General features: G+C 38.0%; 1 long non-coding RNA gene across 1 annotated transcript; it reads right to left on the bottom strand.

Annotated features, from left to right (window-relative positions):
- Positions 1-10888: 10888 nt before the first annotated feature.
- On the bottom strand, positions 10889-15092 carry LOC107798496 (uncharacterized). Its single transcript, XR_012697232.1, has 3 exons — positions 14706-15092; positions 11513-14030; positions 10889-11169 (listed from the first exon to the last, which is right to left on the bottom strand). It is a non-coding gene; the product is annotated as an uncharacterized LOC107798496 (long non-coding RNA).
- Between the last annotated feature and the right edge of the window lie 7911 nt (positions 15093-23003).

The raw sequence follows: 23003 nt of genomic DNA, 5'->3' as shown, positions 1-23003 counted from the left end.
TTTTGTCGGCGGCAGATTGGGAAGAAGAAGTTTTTTCTTTTAGAGGGACGATTTTTGATGTTTTCACTATTTTTGGATTTAAAAAAGGAGATAACAAAGAAATGGTGTTTTGAAGAAGGATTTTGCAGAGAAGAATCACAGATTTGCGAATGAGTTCAGCAGGTGTGAGAAAGAAGTTAGAAAATTTAGAGCTTGGAGATGTAAAAGTGATTAAAAGTAAAAAAAATGGGTTATTTATAGGTAGAGCAATGGCGGTTCAATTTCAATAATGGCCGACCATCGCCTGACAAGCATTAAATGCCTAGGTAAACTGAACCGATGGGACAGCTATCACGCACGTCATGATCGGACTCGATGCAAACGTCAGTATATATCTAATCGTACCGTTGAAAAATCATGTCGTTTCTCGTTGCATCCTTCCCAAGAAATGAGGGGACTATCTACATACGGTAAAAACCGGTTAGTCCTTCGTACGAACTGGTCGAAATGGTAATGCATTGGATCGAAGATCAGGTTGAGGACCAAAGTCAGGTCATCAAACTTCTAGCCCTAGGGATTGACCAAAGACGAGCTCGGTATCATTATCGAGCTCGAATCTAAATCGAACTATGATGAAGTTACCGAGCTTACGAGGCAGAGACCGACCAACACTGTCCCCGAATCAATACAAGGCTCCGAACCAAAATCGAGCTCGGGTCAAGATCGAGAGCTCGGGTCGATATCGAGCTCGAGACAATATCGAGCTCATAGACAAGAACCGTTGCAATCGCACTAGGAGAGAGAATCTTGGCAGGAATTATGAAAAAGTTGATTTATGATGGGTCTCCCACTACGTATTTTTAATTGTATCTAAAGTAGGATCCCTCCACTATAAAATGGCTGATTATTATTTCTCAAAGAGAAAGTTTTGCATACATTGTAACTGAGATATCATATACCCATATATTGAAGAGCTATCCTTTTTTAGCTTGATAAATTGATTCATCTTGCCTAATCTGTAAATCATCTTCTTCCCAACTTTACTTATTTTTCATTCTCTACAATTAACATTCGATATTTCTATTCATTCTTACGATTTGTGTCAAGTTATACCGCATACTCTTAAAACTACGTACAAATTCAACTCTATCCGTTTTTCGGGTAAACAAAATCAAAATAACTTAAGGTGTTACTTATAAACATTAAGAATAGAGTAAAATTAGAAAGGTACTCAAGCAATATTTTTCGTAGTATTATTTCAAGAATGTAATACTCCGTACTAATTACTAAGTGTTGGACATAGAGATTAGATCAGCTGGCAAGAGTGACAATCGAAATATTGCAAAGTCATCCTTCCATTCCTCATTGTTGGCTGTTGCCCCTGTAAGAAGGATCCCCGGCCCATCGGAGAAGTTCAAAAGAGTTAGTTAACGAAGAAAGAAAAGTTTAAAAAATATGCAGTATAGTTAGAAAAAATAAAATGAAGTAGATAGATCATCAAAGAATAACATATAAATGCATACTGGCAGAGAGAAGAAAATAAAATACCGATATCATGTGAAAAGAAAATACTCACATGTATAATAATGAGACCCAAATGGGGAAAAAGCACAAAAAAGCTACTCGAATATAAGTTAGAAGAAGTCAAGCAGCTATGTATCCATTCTCTTCCATAGCTACAAAATTGGGTCTATAAAAAGAATTTTGAAAAATGAACCGTATAATGGAAAAATAAAAGGTCATAAAAACGGTCGTTTATTAACGTATCCTCTTTTAATGCATAGACAGTTAAATTTTTTTAAGAATCCATAAAACTTAACCGTTTTAATATCTCCCCTTTAATGCATTTAGAATAAATTTTTAATCTACAATATAAATAAACACATAAGTTAAAAAAAGGCAAAAATTTAAGAAAAAAGATAAATAGGATCTCTACACTACGAGAGAGCCACATCACCTTTCTCAATGCCCTTCTTTATATTAATATATAGATAGATGCTTGATTTCGAAGCTTCTTTGTGTATTTGATTATATCAAATTATTTTTCTCCCCTTTAGCAAACAAAAAGAAATTAAACAAGAATGAAACGTTAGTTGTCATGTGCGAGATAATATATGGACACTTGGTGTGGAACTACATCGCCGAAATTAGTACGTGTTGGTAATGATACTTCTTAACCTCCTTTACTGATTTCAATACAGTACATTTATTCGGCCAAAAAACATAGACACTTGGTATGGAAGAAACTGGTTTCTTGTAAATTATTGGTACATATTTAATTCTGTTTATATTATTTATTACTTGTTAATAGTGTCACTGGAACTTGAATTTTCATTGCTAAATTATGTTCATTTATAAGTTGGATAGCGTATAGATATGCTAGATAATATTTCACTATGTGGCGAAGCACATTGTCATAAGGTGATCAATTGACCATCTTTCGTCAAAAACTTACACTGTGTATATAGGTAAAATATTACGTTTTAGAGGTATATAACACATATTGAACACCCTTTATCGAAAAAAAATTACACTTCTTTCAAATTTGAACACCCTTGACAAAATTCCTAGATTCACCACTGAGTCTAACATAATTATGTTTATATTAGTAAATTATTTAAGTTATTTGGTTTTTGTAATTGAAAAGTTAATGCATTGGAAAATATTTGTATGATAATTTTAAATTTATCTAAGATATTATAGATTTTAAAAATATTAATAGTCAGTGAAAAATTTGATTATTTTATTTCGTGATGACGCCCAACACTACAGTTAGGCAAGCCAACTAGTAATTTAAACATACATCAATTATTTTCAGAATAATTTTCTAAGTAATTTTATTTTTTTACTAGCAATATTAAGGAGAATAGAAAAGATATCGATTAATTTAAATTCAAGAAAATAATACCAATTCCAAATTCTACCAATGTGTGTGCCAAGACCTGGTGTCACAAGTGTATGAGCATCTAGTATATTATACAAAACTCCAAATAATATCTGAAATAAAATAGACAGAATGTAAATACAAGAAGAGACATTGGTAGCTGCAGAATGGCAGCTCACCACTACGCCTCTGGATAACGTAGATGTGCGATGATAGGTCCTCCACTAGTACCTGCCTCAGATCCTGCACAAAAAGTGCAGCAAGTGTAGCATGAGTACGTAAACAACGTGTACCCAGTAAGTATCAAGCCTAATCTCGAAGTGGTAGAGACGAGATGACCGACTTGACACTCACTAAGAGTCAGTAATAATAAATAAAATAAAAATAACAATATCGAGATCAACATGATTTATAGAATTTACAATGATTTTTCTTTAACCAGCAGAAATAATTAAATTCCTTCAAATGCAACAATTCTCAATATATTAATTAAATTCCTTCAATTCCAATAAATTTTTAATTTATCAGTTAGCTTTACAAGCTGCAATAAACTATCAAAGTATCGTGTAATTATTATTATTAGGCACGATTTCTGCCGAGGTCATACGACCTGATCCAGAGTGTCGTGTACACTGCCGAGGGACGTGCGGCGCTATCCATAGATGCATCTATCCTGTCGAGGCGTTCGGCCCATTCCACAAGAAAGGAAGACATTTTCTTATGTACCTCCGGAAGGAGAGTATATTTATTATAAGATAAATTCGGGAGGAAGAACAATTTGTCTTAACAATTAATTAATTTAAACAGAAAATCAAGTATATGAGATTTCCATCCTTTAATATTTTTATCTAACAATTCACAATATATATATATATATATATATATATATATATATATATATATATATATATATATATATATATACACACACACACACACACACACACATTAAATAATATTAATTAAACAAAGAATACAATTTACACAAGTAATTCATGTTTTGAGTCCTAAACTACCTGGACTTTAGCATTAATAGTAGCTACGCACGGACTCTCTTCACCTCGTGCATACGTAGCCCCCACAATTAGCAACAATTATTACTTTAATTACCTATGGGGTATTTTTCCCCTCACAAGATTAGACAAGAGACTTACCTCGTCTTGCTCCAATTTAATCTACTAGTAGACCCTTTCCTCGATTATCCAATTCCGAATGGCTCGAATCTAACCAAAAATAATTCGATACAGTCACCAAAAATTATAGAATCAATTTCATAAGAAAATACTACATTTTCAATAAAAATTCCGAAATAAATTAAAAATTCGTATGTGGGGCCCACGTCTCGAAATCCAGCAAAAGTTACGAAATCCGACAACCCATTCAATTACGAGTCCAACCATACCTGTTTCACTCAAATCCGACTCCGAATCGATATCGAAATCCCAAAAATTTATTTCTATGAGATTTCTAAAAATTTCAATTTCAAAACACTAATTAAATGGTGAAAACAATGATATATTCGTGTATATTGACCAAATCCGAGTTAGAACCCCAATGTCTTTTCCTTGAAAATCTATCAAAATCGCCTCTACTCAAGCTCCAATTTGTTAAAAATGACGAATGGGACGAAAGCCCTCCTTTATAATTCTGCCCCGGCAGCCCTCGATCGTGATTCGATCATGGCCCTCGAGCCTGGGTCTTCAATCATGACATCGATCCTCGGCCTCGATCATGGGCTCGATCCTCGGCCTCGATCGTGGCTTCGATCATGGCCCTCGAGCCTTTGTCTTCGATCATGGGTCTTCGATCATGACCCTCGAGCCCTGCCTTCGATCATGGCCTCGATTTTGGGCGCGATCTTGGGCGCGATCACATCCCAAAATTTCCAGGAAAAAAGTAAAATGAAGCCCTCGGGACCTCAACCAAATAAACAAACAAGTCCTAAAACATCATACGAACTTATTTGAAACCTCAAATCACATAAAACAACGTAAAATCACGAATTATGCTCCAATTCAAGCTTAATGAAACTTAAAATTTCCAACTTCTACATTCGATGTCGAAACCTATCAAATCAAGTCTGATTTACCTCAAATTTTGCACACAAGTCATAAATGACATAATAGAGCTATGAAAATTTTCAGAACTGGATTCCGAATCCGATTTCAAAAAGTTAACTCCCCGGTTAAACTTCCAAACTTAAATTCTTATTTTGGCCATTTCAAGTCTAATTTAACTACGGACTTCCAAATAAAATTTCGAACACGCTACTAAGTCCAAAATCAACATACAGAGCTGTTGGAATCGTCAAAATTTTATTCCGGGGTCATTTTCTCAAAATGTTGACCGAAGTCAAACTTGGCCTTTTAAAGCCAACTTAAGGAACCAAGTATTCCGATTTCAACCCAAACACTTCCAAATCCCGAACCAACCATCCTCACAAGTCATAAATCATTAAAAGCACATACGGGAAGTTTTATTTTAGGGAACGGGGTTTTAAAAGTCAAAATGACTGGTTGGATCATTACATTCTCCACCTCTTAAACAAACGTTCATCCTCGAACGGGTTTAGAATTGTACCTGGAGTGCTGAATAAATGTAGATATCTGCTCCGCATGTTTTCCTCAGCCTCCCAAGTCGCTTCCTCGACTGGTTGGCCTCTCCACTAGATTTTTACTGTAGAAATCCTCTTGGAACTCAACTGGCGAACATGTTTATCAACAATGGCAACTGGTTCTTCTTCATAGCCCAAACTATTATCTAGTTGAACTGTGCTAAAGTCTAGCACATGTGATAGGTCGGCATGAGACTTCCGGAGCAAAGATACATGGAAAACCGGATGAACTCCTGATAGATTGGGAGGCAATGCAAGCTCATAAGCAACCTTCCCAACTCGTCTCAACACCTCAAATGGGCCTATAAACCTTGGGCTCAATTTTCCATTTTTCCCAAATCTCATGATTCCCTTCATCAGCGAAACTTTCAAGAGAACTTTTTCACCCATCATAAATGATAAATCACGCGTTTTCTGATCTGCGTAACTCTTCTGTCTGGACTGTGCTGTACGAAGTCGCTCCTGAATCAACTTTACCTTTTCCAAGGCATCCTTCACCAAATCAGTACCATATAACTTAGCCTCACCGGGCTCAAACCATCTGATGGGCGAACGACATCGCCGACCATATAAAGCCTCAAATGGAGTCATCTCGATGCTGGATTGGTAACTGTTATTATAAGAAAACTCGGCCAAAGGCAAGAAACGATCCCACTGACCTCCAAAGTCAATCACACATGCCCTGAGCATATCCTCCAAATTCTGAATTGTCCGCTCTGACTGCCCGTCGGTCTGCGGATGAAAGGCCGCGTTGAGCTCTACACAGCTCCCCAATTCACTCTGTACTGCTCTCCAGAAATATGAAGTAAACTGAGGGCCTCTATTTGATATGATAGAAATTGGCACACCGTGAAACCGAACTATCTGGAAATTGGCACACCGTGCAATCGAACTATCTCTTGAATATATATATCTGGGCCAACCTCTCTGAAGTATACGTAGTCACAACAGGAATAAAGTGTGCCGACTTGGTCAACCTGTCGACAATGACCCAAACTGCATCAAACTTCTGTAAGGTCCGCGAAAACCCGACTACAAAGTCCATAGTGATGCGTTTCCATTTCCACTCTGGTATAGTCACCTGCTGAAGTAGGCCACTTGGCCTCTGGTGCTCATATTTAACCTGCTGGCAATTTAGACACCTAGCTACATACTCAACTATGTCTTTTTTCATTCATCGCCACCAATAATGCTACCTCAGGTCACGATACATCTTTATAGCACCTGGATGAATAAAATACCGAGAACTGTGTGCCTCCTCTAGATCTTTTTCCTCGGTCCATCCACATTAGGAACACATAGACGATCCTGGAGTCATAGAACACCATCCGCTCCAATAGTAACTTCCTTGGCACCACCCCGTAGTACCGTTTCTCGAAGAACCATTAAGTGTGGATCATCATTCTGGTGAGCCTTGATCTGCTCAAATAGTGAAGACTGGGCTACAACACATGCAAGAACTCGGCTGGGCTCTGAAATATCCAGCCGCACAAGTCTGTTGGCCAAGGAATGAATATCTGAAGCCAATGGCCTCTCCTCTACTGAAATGAAAGCCAAACTACCCATACTCTCCGCCTTTCTACTCAAGGCGTCTGCAACCACATTTTCTTTTCCCGGATGATACAGGATAGTAATATCATAATCTTTTAGTAACTCAAGCCATCTGCGCTGTCTCAAATTTAGATCCCTCTGCTTGAACAAATGCTGCAAACTGTGATGATTAGTGTAAACTTCACAAGACACCCCATAAAGATAATGTCTCTAAATCTTAAGAGCGTGAACAATTGCAGCTAACTCCAAATCTTGTACCAGATAATTCTTCTCGTGGGGCTTCAGCTGACGTGAAGCATATGCAATAACTCGCCCTTCCTGCATCAATACACAACCCAAGCCAACGCGTGAAGCATCACAATACATTGTATACATCCCCGAACCGGAAGGCAACACTAACACTGGTGCTGTAGTTAATGCTGTCTTGAGCTTCTGAAATCTCACCTCACAATCATCGGACCATCGGATCGGAGCACCTTTTTGGGTTAATTTGGTCAAAGGTGCTGCAATAGATGAAAAACCTTCCACGAATCGACAATAATAACCTGCTAAACCCAGAAAACTCCTGATTTCAGTCGTCGAAGTAGGACGATGCCAATTTTGAACTGCCTCAATCTTTTTGGGATCAACTTTAATGCCCTCGCCCGATACAATATGCCCCAAAAATGCTACAGACTCTAGCCAAAACTCACATTTACAGAACTTAGCATATAGCTTTTGTTCCCGCAACGTTTGAAGCACTACTCTCATATGTTGCTCATGCTCCTCCTTACTACGCGAGTAGATCAAAATATCATCAATGAAGACAATGACAAACGAATCAATATATGGCCTGAATACCCTGTTCATCAGATCCATAAACGCTGCTGGGGAGTTAGTTAAACCAAAGGACATCACCAGAAACTCATAATGACCATATCTAGTCCAGAAAGCAGTCTTCGGAACGTCCGAATCCCGAATATTCAACTGATGGTACCCCAACCTCAAGTCGATCTTAGAGAACACCCTAGCACCCTGCAACTGGTCAAATAGATCATCAATACGCGGCAACGGGTACTTGTTCTTAATAGTGACTTTGTTCAATTGGCGATAATCAATACACATCCGCATTGTTCCATCCTTCTTCTTCACAAATAATACTGGTGCACCCCAAGGCGATACGCTTGGTCTGACGAACCCTTTCGCTAGTAACTTCTCAAGTTGTTATTTCAATTCTTTCGGAGCCATGCGATACGGTGGGATAGATATAGGCTGGGTATCTAGAGCCAAGTCAATACAGAAATTAATATCACGATCAGGTGGCATACCTGGAAAATCTAAAAGAAATACATCGGAGAACTCCCGAACTACAGGCGTTGAATCAATAGTCGGAGTTTCTGCAGTAGTATCCCGAACATAGGCTAGATAAGCCAAACAACCCTTCTCAACCATGTGTTGAGCCTTTATAAAAGAAATAACTCGATTAAATGAACTAACAGACGAACCCTTCCACTCCAGCCTAGATAACGCTGGCATAGCCAAAGTAACAGTTTTGGCATGACAATCTAGAATAGCATGATGTGGAGATAACCAGTCCATGCCCAGAATAATTAAAAAGTCAGTCATCTCAAGCAGTAGAAGATATGCTCTAGTTTCATAACCACAGAATGTAATAATACAGGACCGGTAGATCCGGTTCACAATAACAGAATCGCCCACATGAGTGGACACATAAACAAGAGTACTCAAGGACTCACGAGAAACACCGAGGAATGGAGCAAATAGAGATGACACCTATGAATACGTAGATCCTGGATCAAATAATACTGAGTCATCTTTGTCACAAACAGAAATAATACCTGTAATCACTGCATCTGAGGCCTCTGCATCTGGTCTAGCCGGAAAAGCATAGAACCGAGCTGGAGCGCCAACTGGCTGACCTCCGCCTCTAGGACGGACCCTACCCACCTGTCCTCCACCTTTTGGTGGTAGGACAACTGGTGGAGCAACTGGTCCGGTAATCATAGGTTGCTGACCCTGTTGCACTAGTTTACCCCGAAGTCTGGGGAAAAATTTTCGTATGTGACTGGGATCCCCGCACTCGTAACAACTCTTTGGTGTGATGGCCTGCTGACTAAGTGTCTGGCCCTGGGGACCTGAATACCCACTGGAAGGACCCTGAATAGCTGGTGGACGATAAGAACTCTCTGGTATAGCACTGAAATAAGGTCGCACTGGAACACCCCGAGGAGGTGGTGGTGCTGGATATGGGGGGCCTGTTGGACTGCCCTCTCACGAACTGACCTCTGCCCCCAAATGGAGCACCTCTGAACTCTCGGAAATACCTAAACCGCTTATCTCTAGTAACCTGCTCTCGGCTACGCTGATGTACACCCTCAATCCTGCGGGCTATCTCTACGACCAGCTCATAAGAAGTACTCATCTCAACCTCTCGAGCCATAGTGGCCCGAATGCCAGCATGTAAACCCTCAACAAACCTCCGCACTCTCTCCGCCTCAGTAGGGAGTATCATAAATGCATGGCGAGATAACTCAGAAAACCTCGCCTCATAATCGGTCATTGACATCTGACCTTGCTGGAGCTGCTCAAACTGAAACCTCAACTCTTCCCTCTGGGAGGGTGCAATATACCTGTCCAGGAAGATACGGGTGAACCTGTCCCAAGTCATGGGAGGAGAATCTGCTGGTCTGCCAAGAACATAAGACTGCCACCATCTACGGGCTCTGCCCTCTAGCTGAAAAGTAGCAAAGTCTACCCCATGAGACTCCAATATCCTCATGTTGTACAATCTATCCTTGTACCGATCGATGAAATCCTGGGGATCCTCATGTCCCTCACCCCCAAAGACAGGAGGATGTAGTCTAGTCCATCTGTCCAATAGTTTCTGAGGATCAGCGGCTGCAGCTGGCCTGGGCTCAGGTGCGGGTAGTGCACCCTGGGTCTAATATACAACAGTTGCCTGCCCATGAGCCTGCGCAGTAGGGGTCTGTGCTCCCCCGCCCGCCTGAGATGTAGTTGGGTCTGCCGGAAATAAACCGGCATGAGTCATATTATCCATGAACCGCAGCATACGACCCATCACATCCAAAAATGCCGGTGCAGATGTGAAATCCACCGGAGCTGACTCTGCCACAGGCACCTCACCTTGTTCCTCAACAATGGGGTTCTCTGCTGGACCCACTGGCGGCATAATGGTAGAGACGAGATGGCCGACTTGACACTCACTAAGAGTTAATAATAATAAATAAAATAAAAATAACAATATCTAGATCAACATGATTTATAGAATTTACAATGATTTTTCTTTAACCAGCAGAAATAATTAAATTCCTTCAAATATAACAATTCTCAATATATTAATTAAATTCCTTCAATTCCAATAAATTTTCAATTTATCAATTAGCTTTACAAGCTGCAATAAACTATCAAAGTATCGTGTAATTATTATTATTAGGCACGATTTCTGTCGAGGTCGTACGACCCGATCCAGAGTGTTGTGTACACTGCCGAGGGACGTGCGGCGCGAATCCATAGATGCATCTATCCTGCCGAGGCGTTCGGCCCGCTCCACAAGAAAGAAGGACATTTTCTTATGTACCTTATATATATATATATATATATATATATATATATATATATATATATATATATATATATATATATATATATATATATATATATATATATATATATATATATATATATATATATATATATATATATATATATATATATATATATATATATATATATATATATATATATATATATATATATATATATATATATATATATATATATATATATATATATATATATATATATATATATATATATATATATATATATATATACACACACACACATTAAATAATATTAATTAAACAAAGAATACAATTTACACAAGTAATTCATGTTTTGAGTCCTAAACTACCTGGACTTTAGCATTAACAGTAGCTACGCACGGACTCTCTTCACCTCGTGCGTACGTAACCCCAACAATTAGCAATAAATATTGCTTTAATTACCTATGGGATAATTTCCCTCTCACAAGATTAGACAAGAGATTTACCTCGTCTTGCTCTAATTTAATCTACTAGTAGACCATTTCCTCGATTATCCAATTCTGAGTGGCTCGAATCTAACAAAAAATAATTCGATACAGTCACCAAAAATTATAGAATCAATTTCATAAGAAAATACTACATTTTCAATAAAAATTCCGAAATAAATTAAAAATTCGTCAGTGGGGCCCACGTCTCGAAATCTGGCAAAAGTTACGAAATCTGACAACCCATTCAATTACGAGTCCAACCATACCAGTTTCACTCAAATTCGACTCTGAATCGATACCGAAATCTCAAAAATTCGTTTCTATGAGATTTTTAAAAATTTCTCAAATTTCAATCTCAAAAAACTAATTAAATGGTGAAATCAATGATATATTCGTGTATATTGACCAAATCCGAGTTAGAATCACTTACCTCAATGTCTTTTCCTTGAAAATCTATCAAAATCGCCTCTGCTCAAGCTCCAATTTGTTAAAAATGGCGAATGAGAAGAATGCTCTCCTTTATAATTCTGCCCAGGCAGCCCTCGATCATGACCTCGATCCTCGGCCTCGATCGTGGTTTGATTATGGCCCTCGAGCCTGGGTTCTTCGATCATGACATCGATCCTCGGCCTCGATCGTGGATTCAATCATGGCCCTCGAGCCTTTGTCTTCGATCATGGCTCTCGAGCATGGGCCTTCGATCATGACCTCGATCTTGGGTCTCGATCCAGGGCCTCGATCTTGGGCCTCGATCACAGCCCAGAATTTTCAACAGAAAGGAAAAATTGCAACAGCTGTTTTAAGTCCAACTTTGATCCATTAACCATCCGAAACTCACCCGAGGCCCTCAGGACCTTAACCAAATATACCAACAAGTCCTAAAACATCATACGAACTTATTTGAAATCTCAAATCACATAAAACGACGCTAAAATCACGAATTATGCTCCAATTCAAGCTTAATGAAACTTAAAATTTCCAACTTCTACATTCAATGTCGAAACCTATCAAATCAAGTCCGATTGACCACGAATTTTGCACATAAGTCATAAATGACATAACGGAGCTATGAAAATTTTCAGAACTGGATTCCGGCTCTGATTTCAAAAAGTTAACTCCTCGGTCAAACTTCCAAACTTAAATTCCTATTTTAGCCATTTTAAGCCTAATTTAACTACGGACTTCCAAATAAAATTTCGAACACGCTCCTAAGTCTAAAATCACCATACGGAGCTGTTGGAATCGTCAAAATTCTATTCCGAGGACGTTTTCTCAAAATGTTGACCGAAGTCAAACTTGATCTTTTAAAGCCAACTTAAGGAACCAAGTGTTCCGATTTCAACCCAAACACTTTCAAATCCCGAACCAACCATCCTTGCAAGTCATAAATCATTAAAGGCACATACGAAAAGTTTTATTTTAGAGAACGGGGTTCTAAAAGTCAAAATGACCGGTTGGATCATTACATAAATAGTACGATTCGGCTGGTTATTTTATAAAATTTGTATCATACCAATTTTTTGGTTATTCTATTATGTATAACCAAAATTAAAAACTGTCTCAATCATGTCGGTTTCTCTTCGGTATCGGTACGGTTCAGTTAATTTTCGATATTTTTTAAAATATCATGTAAAAGTCATTAGTAGAAGTAGAATGCAATAACATACGTGATTTATAGGACTTTAGCAAAACACTCTAGATATTTTTACAGTTTAAAAGATAATGAATTAAGAAAATATGAAAGATGACCAGAGTATAGATCTATCAACTATTCTACAACAATGTAAAAGAAACTAAGCAAATACAAAAAAAATATAAATCATACGAAAGAAAATATATTCAATACATTGTAATTTGCTCATCATAGTCGCTACAATACCTTGTGTCTTGCTAGTGAATATGCTGAAAATTTAGTTTCAATATGAGTAGCATAATAGATTTGGGAATTAAGATTTTGAGTTTCATTACTTGTTGGCTTCTAACTGTTTTCATAATTTCAAAACCCAAGTAAAAATTTAATGCTCTATTATTTTTAAACTTAATATATAAATATATTTTTCATATGTAAATTTATTCGGTACAGTTCGATATTTTTTCGATTTATTTTTATAAAATAAAAACCTACTCTGATTATCAGTACGGCTGTAGATTTACATGAAAACCTACAATTTTATTAAAAGAAACATAAAAATCGGTTCGGTACGATATGGTTCGGTCAGTTAGTCAGTTTTTAAATATTCATTGACACCCCAGGCAAAACGCAAGGACCACATTTCAAAGGGAATTCTAAGACGTATATAAGTAGCTATAGTAACCGTTTTTTCCAGCCACTAAAATAATTTTATTTTAATGTAATCACTAAAAGCATCCAAATGGGCACATATCACATCATTAGATCACCTGAATTCTCCAAAAAGGCCCCCACGATGGTCTGTCGTAATCTAAGCCCTTACTGAAATGTACCAAAATTAAAGTAACAAAGTAGTACTCAATAAAGCATATCCAATGAGTAATTCCAATTTTATCCCTGATTGGCAAGCAGGCATGTTGACATGCTGCCTGCTTATTCCCTCTTATATATAGTATATAATAAAATTAGTGGGGTGCTGCACGAGCCCAATAGTTGTTTAATGTTAATGTTTTTCGCAATTGTTTCTAATAGTAACCTAAATTGTCCAAGCAAAACACCATGTTCCTTTGTGTGGTTCGATATTTATGAGACCTTTTCATTTGGTGATACTTTCTTCATTCTATATTAATGTATTATCAATTTTCAATGTTGCATAATAATTTGGTAGCACAGAGTTCATATGTCACGGTATTCATTCAAGAAAGAAAATTACTAATCACTGGGGCTTCTTCTTCTTTCTTCTATTACTAATCACTGGGTCTTCTTCTTCTTCTTCACGAAGTTTGTTTCCGCAACAGAAAAATCTAAATAAATACCCCTTTAACAGCGGCTAACAGTGATGTCAGAAATTAAAATGATGCAGCGAGAAACAAGAAAATATAAAGGCACAATCAACAGTCTAACTACGCGGAAGAAACAAAAAAGACTAAGTAAAAAGAAGAATCAGAATCACTGTTGAAAATTGGGGACTAAAAAAGTACATGGCAGCCCTTACTCAAAATGAAACCAATGGATGAAACTTGAGACTAAAGACAAGAGCATGCATAAGAAATCTTATAGAAAATCCGATTGAAGAATTTTCGCAAACACCTAGAGAACAAAATTTATTAACATGTTACACTTTATTTACAGGAATCCCCTCACTACTCAGGGAAAAACACAAAGACCTAGCATATAATCAAGGACTGAAATAAATCAATACAAGAAGCACAGATGGAGGGGAGGAGTGAGAGCAGAAAAAATCCTACACTTATATAACAAAAACCAGATGCATTCACACCCTTAAAATGGGAGAGAAAGTAAAAACTCTATAGACGACTTCCGAAGAAAATACAGTAGAGGATAAATGGCAGCATAGGTAAACCAAATAGGCACCAATTGTGAGTAATAACTGAAAAAGGCATAGAGAAATACAAGAAAATAATTTGAGTTTATTTTCAGGAAAATCAAGTAAGATCGAAAATGTAATTTCTATTGATATTTCTCTCAATACCTTGGGTGGCATTTGCAGGTGGATCTCAGTAAGTCGGAGGAATACGTTTATTTGGTAGTTGATGCTACTGTCATGTTTGAATCGGGCAGCAAACGAAAACTTTTAGATCTGGCTTCAATTAGTTTTGCTGTTGTCGTAAGCCTTTATAGCTTGAGGATTTTTTCTGGAGAACTTAAATGACTAAGCTTTTAGGTCCTCTTGCTTACAGCTTTTGAAGACCCAGTAGAAAATAACAATGGATGGAGGGGAGGAGTGAGAGTAGAGGTATGAGAGAAGAGGTGTTCGCAGATGGAGCTTTTCAGAACACGTTGAGCCTGGGAGGAAGAGAAATCAGACGGTGACTTAACTGTTGTCAAAGTTGGCTCCACGTGTTGGGCTGTAGTACCAAATTACAATTTTATCGTTAAATTTTATACAATACTTTTCACAAAATATATAGCACAAAAATTCTCCAAAATAAAATAGAAGATACCTATAGTATTATTTTCTTTCCTTTGAATTAGGGCCGCTTATCGGGCGGATTGGGCGATTAATTATTCTTAACGGTTTGGCTTAACGGTTATCGACTTTTAAATGTATTAATCCGCTAGCCATCCGATAAAATATCGGGCAGATTGGTATCGGTTTAGCTCTTATCGGACGGATTGGTATCGGTTTATCGGCCTAATTCAATCTATATTGCGTGCATTAATTGTTTGCTGACCGCCTAGCATACAAATTCAGAATAGGAAATTACACATTGAGTCCAGACAGACATGTTTGTTAACGCCTAAATAAAAATGATTTAGTGTGTCATGTGTTGTAGAGTGAAAAAAGCAGAACACATTGTAGGATAGTTCTAATGGATATGCCACTGTAACTCTTGCTATCTATAACATAGATCATACAAGGATATCAAATTTCATTGAGATGACTATATGATTGTCTGGGTTTAGATGCAAAGGAACAATTTCAGTAGTTTAGCTTATTAAATATAATGGTATCTAAGCCTTTACTAATTTATTCATAGCACAAACGAAGCAAAATTACAATAAACGTGTGGTCCTTCCCTTTGTTTCTTGTTCATTTCTCTTAGAAAGGTAACAATATATTAATAATCAACACAAAGGATGTGTTGGAGCCATATTTATAATTTTAAAAAGCAAAAATATGAGCTTGCTCTTCATACTAGGGCACTAAGATAGAGTGCTTGAAGCCTGGAAGTCGACGAGATAGAGTACTGGGGGTGGCTGCTGGTTGAATTTCTACTGAAGCTGGTTGAATTATGGTCGAATCAAGAGAACCATAATTCTGCTGGTGGCTGCTGGTTGAAGTTTAGGCGTTAGGGTTCTGATTATTTAGGAATTAGGCGTTAGAACTTAGAGATAGAGTACTGGAAGAAGTGGAAGGGTTTTTGATATATATATATATATATATATATATATATATATATATATATATGTGTGTGTGTGTGTGTGTGTGTGTGTGTGTGTGTGTGTGTGTGTTCTTAACGGGTTAACAGATTATCCGTTAAGAAAATTGAATAATTCGCCCCCAAACCGATAAGCCGTTAATAAAAAAAAAATTTAATCTATTCCTCGCCCATTAAACCGTTAACCCGATACCAATAAACCATTAAGTTTCAATTTCGGTACGATTTTCGGTTTCGGTTCGATTTTGAACACCCTAGAATGTAGGTCATAATGTAGGTCATAAGATATTTTTTCCTCCAAAAAAATCTTTCCCTTTTGCAAGAAACAAGAAAAACTTTTATCTTTTCATATCTTCCACCTTCACACGCCTAGACCACCATCTCTCTCCACTTCCCAAAAACCCTTTCCATTTTTCTACCTCTCCCGCCTTTTGTCGCAGAGATAATTTCATCATTTTGGTGTAACTTCTAGCAGTCTGGCCCACTCCCACTGTCTCGCCATCAATTATTCATGCCTTTTGATTTTAGCCACTTGAGATTCTCTATAAAGGTTTAAAATATCTTGATCCTGGGACTAATAGAGTTTGAATTTTAAAGCATGTAACTAAAACTTGTAGAAGATTTCTTTCCCTATCACTTAATGCTCCCATCAGCCGAGCAATCATCTCCCCTGAATAGGACTCTTGTTCCTTTATCTTCTCCACCTAACCCAACCTATAGTCAAACTCCAAATCTTTTTAATTTCACTCCTAATTAAATGGCTAAATCTATTCCCAACAAGTCTCACTTTCAAAGCACGCCTTCTCCACCATGTCACAACATCATTAATCCTTCCCTTTTTCAAACTCCTAAATTATCTTTGCTTCCTCTAGGTTTGTTATATATGCCAAAACCAACCTCTTACACGTGATTCTTGGCAATCAAGATCAAAAAATCCTCCTTCTAATTAGGATGTCGTCGGAGCTCACTCACTTCAAATTTATCTTTGCTTCCTCTAGGTAACTTAAGCTATTTTCTTGGTGTTGAATTGCTTCATAATTTATCTGGCATTCTTTTATTACAGAGGATTCATGATGTTCTACAAAGGTTTGGTTTGGAGCAAACGAAACCTCTGCTAACCCTGCTTCATAATAAGTTGGATTGGCACTCTTTCGTCACGCCATCATTTTAGAACTTTGAACTTGAATATATTTATAGAAAGACGCCAATAATTTTATATTGGAATCAACGTTAAGAGTTAAGACGAAGTAACTCTAGCAAGTAGTGACCACAAGATTCAATAGGCAGGTGAAAAATTGACCAATGAGAAAAGGGCCATATTGACTTTGACCGCTAAGTACGTAGGATACTTAGTATTGAATGGAAAAAGGTACAGTGCTGTTGAAAAATACTCTGTTTACGTACCATCAAACAAAATAGTGTCACGATCCAAAATTTAACTAGTCGTGATAACACCTAACTCAACCCGCTAGGTAAGTCAGTTAATAACTATCTAATTTCAATAATATTTAATAAGACAATTAAGTAAAAGACATTATCCGAATCTTATACATTTTCCAAGCACTAGTAGTACAAATCATGAGGTTCTAAGAATAGAATTCACAAAACTGGTATGAAATAAATACATCATCTGTTCGAAATGTACATAAACATATTTTTTTTGAATATAAGGCTACCATAAACAAGAGGCAGCTACCACCGAGACACAGGTATATTTTCAAATCCAGCTCCCGTCGATCACAGCAACATCAACATCCAATATCTGCACGCAAGGTGCAGAAGTGTAGTATGAGTACAACCGACCCCATGTACTCAATAAGTAACAAACCTAACCTTAGGTTGAAAGTAGTGACGAGCTGGAACAAAGGTCCGGTCCAACACCAATAGCCAACAACAGTCCATAACAACGTAAAACAAGTAATAAAAGAAGTAACTCAAAGATAAAATGCTGAGCTTAATCATGATTTTCTGAAAATAGTTCTGTCTTTCAAGTGTATCAGCGAAAACCCAAGTCGCTTACCGAAGCTGCCAAATATATGAGTAAGTTTGAAAACAATAATTTTTCCTAAAACTCCTTCCAACAATAAATAATATATTTCATTTTCTTTCGAGATAACCAGTGTAAAATGCATCACTATTACCATATATCAATATGTGTGGGAAGTCATGAATGACGTGATACCGTACCACATGAGGAAAAATACATCTCTATGCATGTATGTCACGTGTGCATGTCAATGCAATGTATCTCAGAGATGAACTCATGTACTCATACTCTCAGAGTACTCAATCTCACTGTCTCACACTTTCCACTCATCATGCTCAATCACTCAATATTGTATATTGCCAACCCGACCCAGGGAAGATCCATCCCGGAATATATGCATCAACTAACCATTAGTCACTCAGTACTGAGTAGGGCCAATCCAGCCTGTGGGGAAGATTCATCCCCATGTACAAATGCTTCGGACAGGATCCATGTCCAGGGAAGATCCATCCTTCAATATAAATCAACTTCGATCACTGGGGGGTGTGTGCAGACTCCGGAGGGGCTCCTTCAGCCCAAGCGCTAAAATTCGCACGGACAACTCACGTGCTGCATAGAAAACTCACGTGCTATAGTATCAATATCTCAAAATCAGGCTCTCGGCCTCACTCTGTCATCAACCTCTCCATTCTCTCTCGGGCTCACAATGACATGAACTAGCCCAATCATGATGATATGATGTATCAATTAATAACAACAGAGACTAAAATATGATATGCAATGAATGAATATGACTGAGTATGACATTGCAATGTAAGCAAATAACTTAACAGTAGTAATGACCTCAGTGGGTCCCCACAGAATAAGCATGTAGCCTAGACATGGTTTCTAACATGAATCACAGCTCGATAACTCTAGTACGTAGAGATTTCATGATTACATATAAGTTCACATAACTACACAGTACCACAGAAATAACGGAGTCACAGTTCACACGGTGCACGCCCACACGTCTGTCACCTAGCATGTGCGTCACCTCAACACCAAACACATAACATGTATAGTTAGGGTTCATACCCTTAGCTCCAAGATTAGAAGAGTTAATTACCTCGAACAAGCCGAATCCAATGTCGAGCAAGCTAAACAATGCTCCAGAAATTTCATTCTACGTGTATCAACTTTCGAACGCTTCCTATCTCCTCAATTCAAGCCACACGATCTGTATATATTCAAATAGCGCGCAAATTAATCACAATTTACTCCAATGCTTATAAATTAACAATTTACAAAAATTTCCAACTACGCTCGAAAAATCGACAGTGGGGCCCACGTCTCGGAATCTAATGAAACTCACAAAATTCGATAACCCTTTCAATTACGAGTTCAACCATACTAATTTCACTCAAATTCGACTCCGAATCGATGTTCAAATCTCGGAAATTCATTTTATGAAATTGTAGAAAATTCCCCCGATTTCTCTTGCAAAATCAATAATCTAACGCTGAAAACGAAGATTAATTCATGGAATACAATCACAAGGGAGTCAAGAACACTTACCCCAAGTTGTATGGAAAATTTCCTCTCCAAAGTCGCCCTATTCCAGCTCCAAAATTCGAAAATGAAGAAAGAAACCAAAAACCACGATTTTATCTTATGTCCAGTCATTCCGCTTCTGCGGACACAAGATTCGCTTCTGCGACGTCGCTTCTTCGACACGAGCTCCGCTTGTGGGGACTCCACTAGCCAGCCAACTCCTCGCACCTGCGAATCTCCATCCGCTTCTGCGCAGCGAAGCCAAACGCGCTTCTACGGTCCTTTTCGCTTTTGCGCCCAAGGCCCTCGCTTCTGCAGGGCCGCAGATGTGCTCCAATTTCCGCTTCAGTGATCTTCCCCAGCCAAGCCTACTTGCGCTTCTGCGATCAACTGTCCGCATCTGCGCCCATTCTTCCGTAGATGCGGAAACACCAGAACCAGTATACCTCCAGTAATGCAACATGAAGCAAAAATTATCCGAACCTCGTCCGAAACTCACCCGAGCCACCCGGGACCCCATCCGAATATACCAACAAGTTTCATAACATAACACGGACCTACTCAAGGCCTTAAGTCACATCAAGCAACGCTAAAATCACGAATCATACCCCAATTTATGCTTAAAGAAACTAAGAAATTTCAACTTCTACATTCGACGCCGAAACCTATCAAATCAATTCCGATTGACCTCAAATTTTGCACACAAGTCATAAATGATATAACGGACCTATAAAAACTTTCAGAACTGGATTCCGACCGTGATATCAAATAGTCAACTCCTCGGTCAAGCTTCCAAACTTAAACTTCATTTTTTCGCCATTTCAAGCCTAATTTAACTACGGTCCTCCAAATAATTTTTTCAGACACACTCCCAAGTCCAAAATACTATACGGAGCTATTGGAATCATCAAAATTCTATTCCGGGAGTCGTTTACACATTAGTCAATATCCAGTCAACTCTTTCAACTTAAGTTTTCATCTTGGAGACTAAGTATCTCAATTCATTTCAAAACCTCACCGGACCCGAACCAATTACCCCGGCAAGCTATACAACAACTGTAAAGCATAAATTGAGCAGTAAATGGGGGAACATGGATGTAATACTCAAAAAGACCGACCGGGTTGTTACATTCTCCCCTATTTAAACATACGTTCGTCCTCAAATGTATCAAGAGTTGTTTTTAAGCTATCAAATCACTATTCCATCTTACCACGCACGTACCCGGGGGTGATCCCACGCTAACCTATTCCATATAGGCCTCACAATACAACATAATTGAAGATCATTATTTTAACTTTAGTCCAAAAACCCTGAAATTCAATTTCCAACACTCAAAATTTCTTTTTAAGACATGAATCTTACATCAACACACTGTATGAGTCTGAACAAGCTGTATCAAGCCATAACCATAAACCCAGATATAATCACATAACATACTACACAACTCGCATACTAGCAACACCATTCCCGATCACAGTAACTATTCCAAACTAACCTGGTACTGGTATTAAACCCCATATCCAGCCAAACCTCATTCCAAAACTTTCGTACACTGCTGATAGTTAAAGAAACACGCGAGATCTCATAACCCCTTATCAGATTAACAAGTCATGGGGCTCTCTTTCCCCAACCAGAACCATAATTACTTTCTAAGCCAACTTTCAATGTTATCCTCCCAAATATACCGTAATCAAACCTGATAGTACCCATTCTAGGTCCAATGACCATATATTATTAAACACAACTATCACACATACACATCACACCAATATAACGCAAGCCACAACTGCGCAATTCGGGTACCCAAAAATGAAAAATGTCTCAAATAAGAAAACCGTATTGCAAGTTCAATAAGCACCACCACAACTGCAATGCTATAAGCTCATCATGTATAGTAGAACCAGGACACACGAATCTAACAACAGTAACCAGCTTTTCTAGAGCTCACATTAACATCACTCACACGAACAACTCACATGCCTCCAGTCCGAGCATATCATACATGCGCAATTAAACAAGTACACATGTATATGATAATGAAATAAGATTCTCATCCCCCTGGGCTGGTATAAATAACACACCATATTGTAGGCATGTGCAAAGTCTGCTATCACAACACAAATCGGTAAGTTAACGCAGAAATAGTAACTACCAAGTTTTTCTCAGGGAATTAGCCTCTTTATAACCTCAAGTATAGCCCAGATAGTTCTCCACAAAGGTACAAATACGAGAAACGTTATAACTTTATGTTTAACAGTCAACTCTAGACATATCATAGCCTAAGCATTCTTTCGAGTATAAATACTTGCCCCGATGCCCGCATATGGGCTCAAACCTTACCTATATCCACACTCATAGCGCGTAGCTATCACAAATAATTAACACAACTAGTGCCTCCACTGAGTTTAAATAAAATACTCACCTCAAATAGGTCACAACCCTGAAACAATATGCTTATGAGAACTCCAGTTTCCAAATTTATAGGACACATGGATCATCATAACTGATGCCAATTCTAGCATTCGAATGACTAACACATATTTCATGCACGATCATCCCACGAGGAATACTTTCATAATTCTTCCGTGCCACATAGAAATAATTTGAATATCAGCAGTCTACCAACCATGTGAGTACTGCAATACCTATGAACATCCGTAAGTCAAAACACAATGCCCCTTTTGAAATGCGCACCCTTTTTCGGAATTACCGAGCAATTACAACATTCGACTAAATAACTGAAACTGACCATTCTGCCTAAACTTTGCGACCTTCCTTTCAAGACTGAACTGCCATCTTGTACATGTAAATCTTAACCCCGCACAACACACCACATCTATCATGCCATCATGTAAAATTCACAAGAATCTCATTATCAACTCTGGGTCACCAGCAAATTACATATCCGGTTAGTTAGAAATATTTCTCTTACTTCTTTCCAGGAGAAAATCACAATACAAAACACGTTTCCCACACCGATAGAAAATATCCAGTTCAAACCATGGTAAAACCCATTAAGAACACTTTGAAATATGTTTGCACATAATCAAGCTATTAGAACTAAATTTCTCTAAATCGACCAAGCCACACAGGTCACCAAACCCAAGAATATTTCCATCAAAACATCTGTAGAGCCTAACCACATCATAATTACCCAAAGCTCACTACAAGACATCTTAACATAAAATCACACCGCCCTAAGGCCCATAAGCCGTTGTATTCTTCTTAAGCAACTTCATAATTACCACAACCGTAACACTCACTCTGAAAGACCTTATGTGAACTTAAAATATTTTCTCTTCCTTTCTTATACTGAAATGTAGAATCCACAGTCATACAGAATTACCGCAAGTCCATGCACCATCA

Source organism: Nicotiana tabacum, chromosome 12 (genome assembly GCF_000715075.1).
Source record: "Nicotiana tabacum cultivar K326 chromosome 12, ASM71507v2, whole genome shotgun sequence".
Classification (NCBI taxonomy): domain Eukaryota; kingdom Viridiplantae; phylum Streptophyta; class Magnoliopsida; order Solanales; family Solanaceae; genus Nicotiana; species Nicotiana tabacum.
This window is presented reverse-complemented; position numbering and strand designations above follow the sequence as displayed.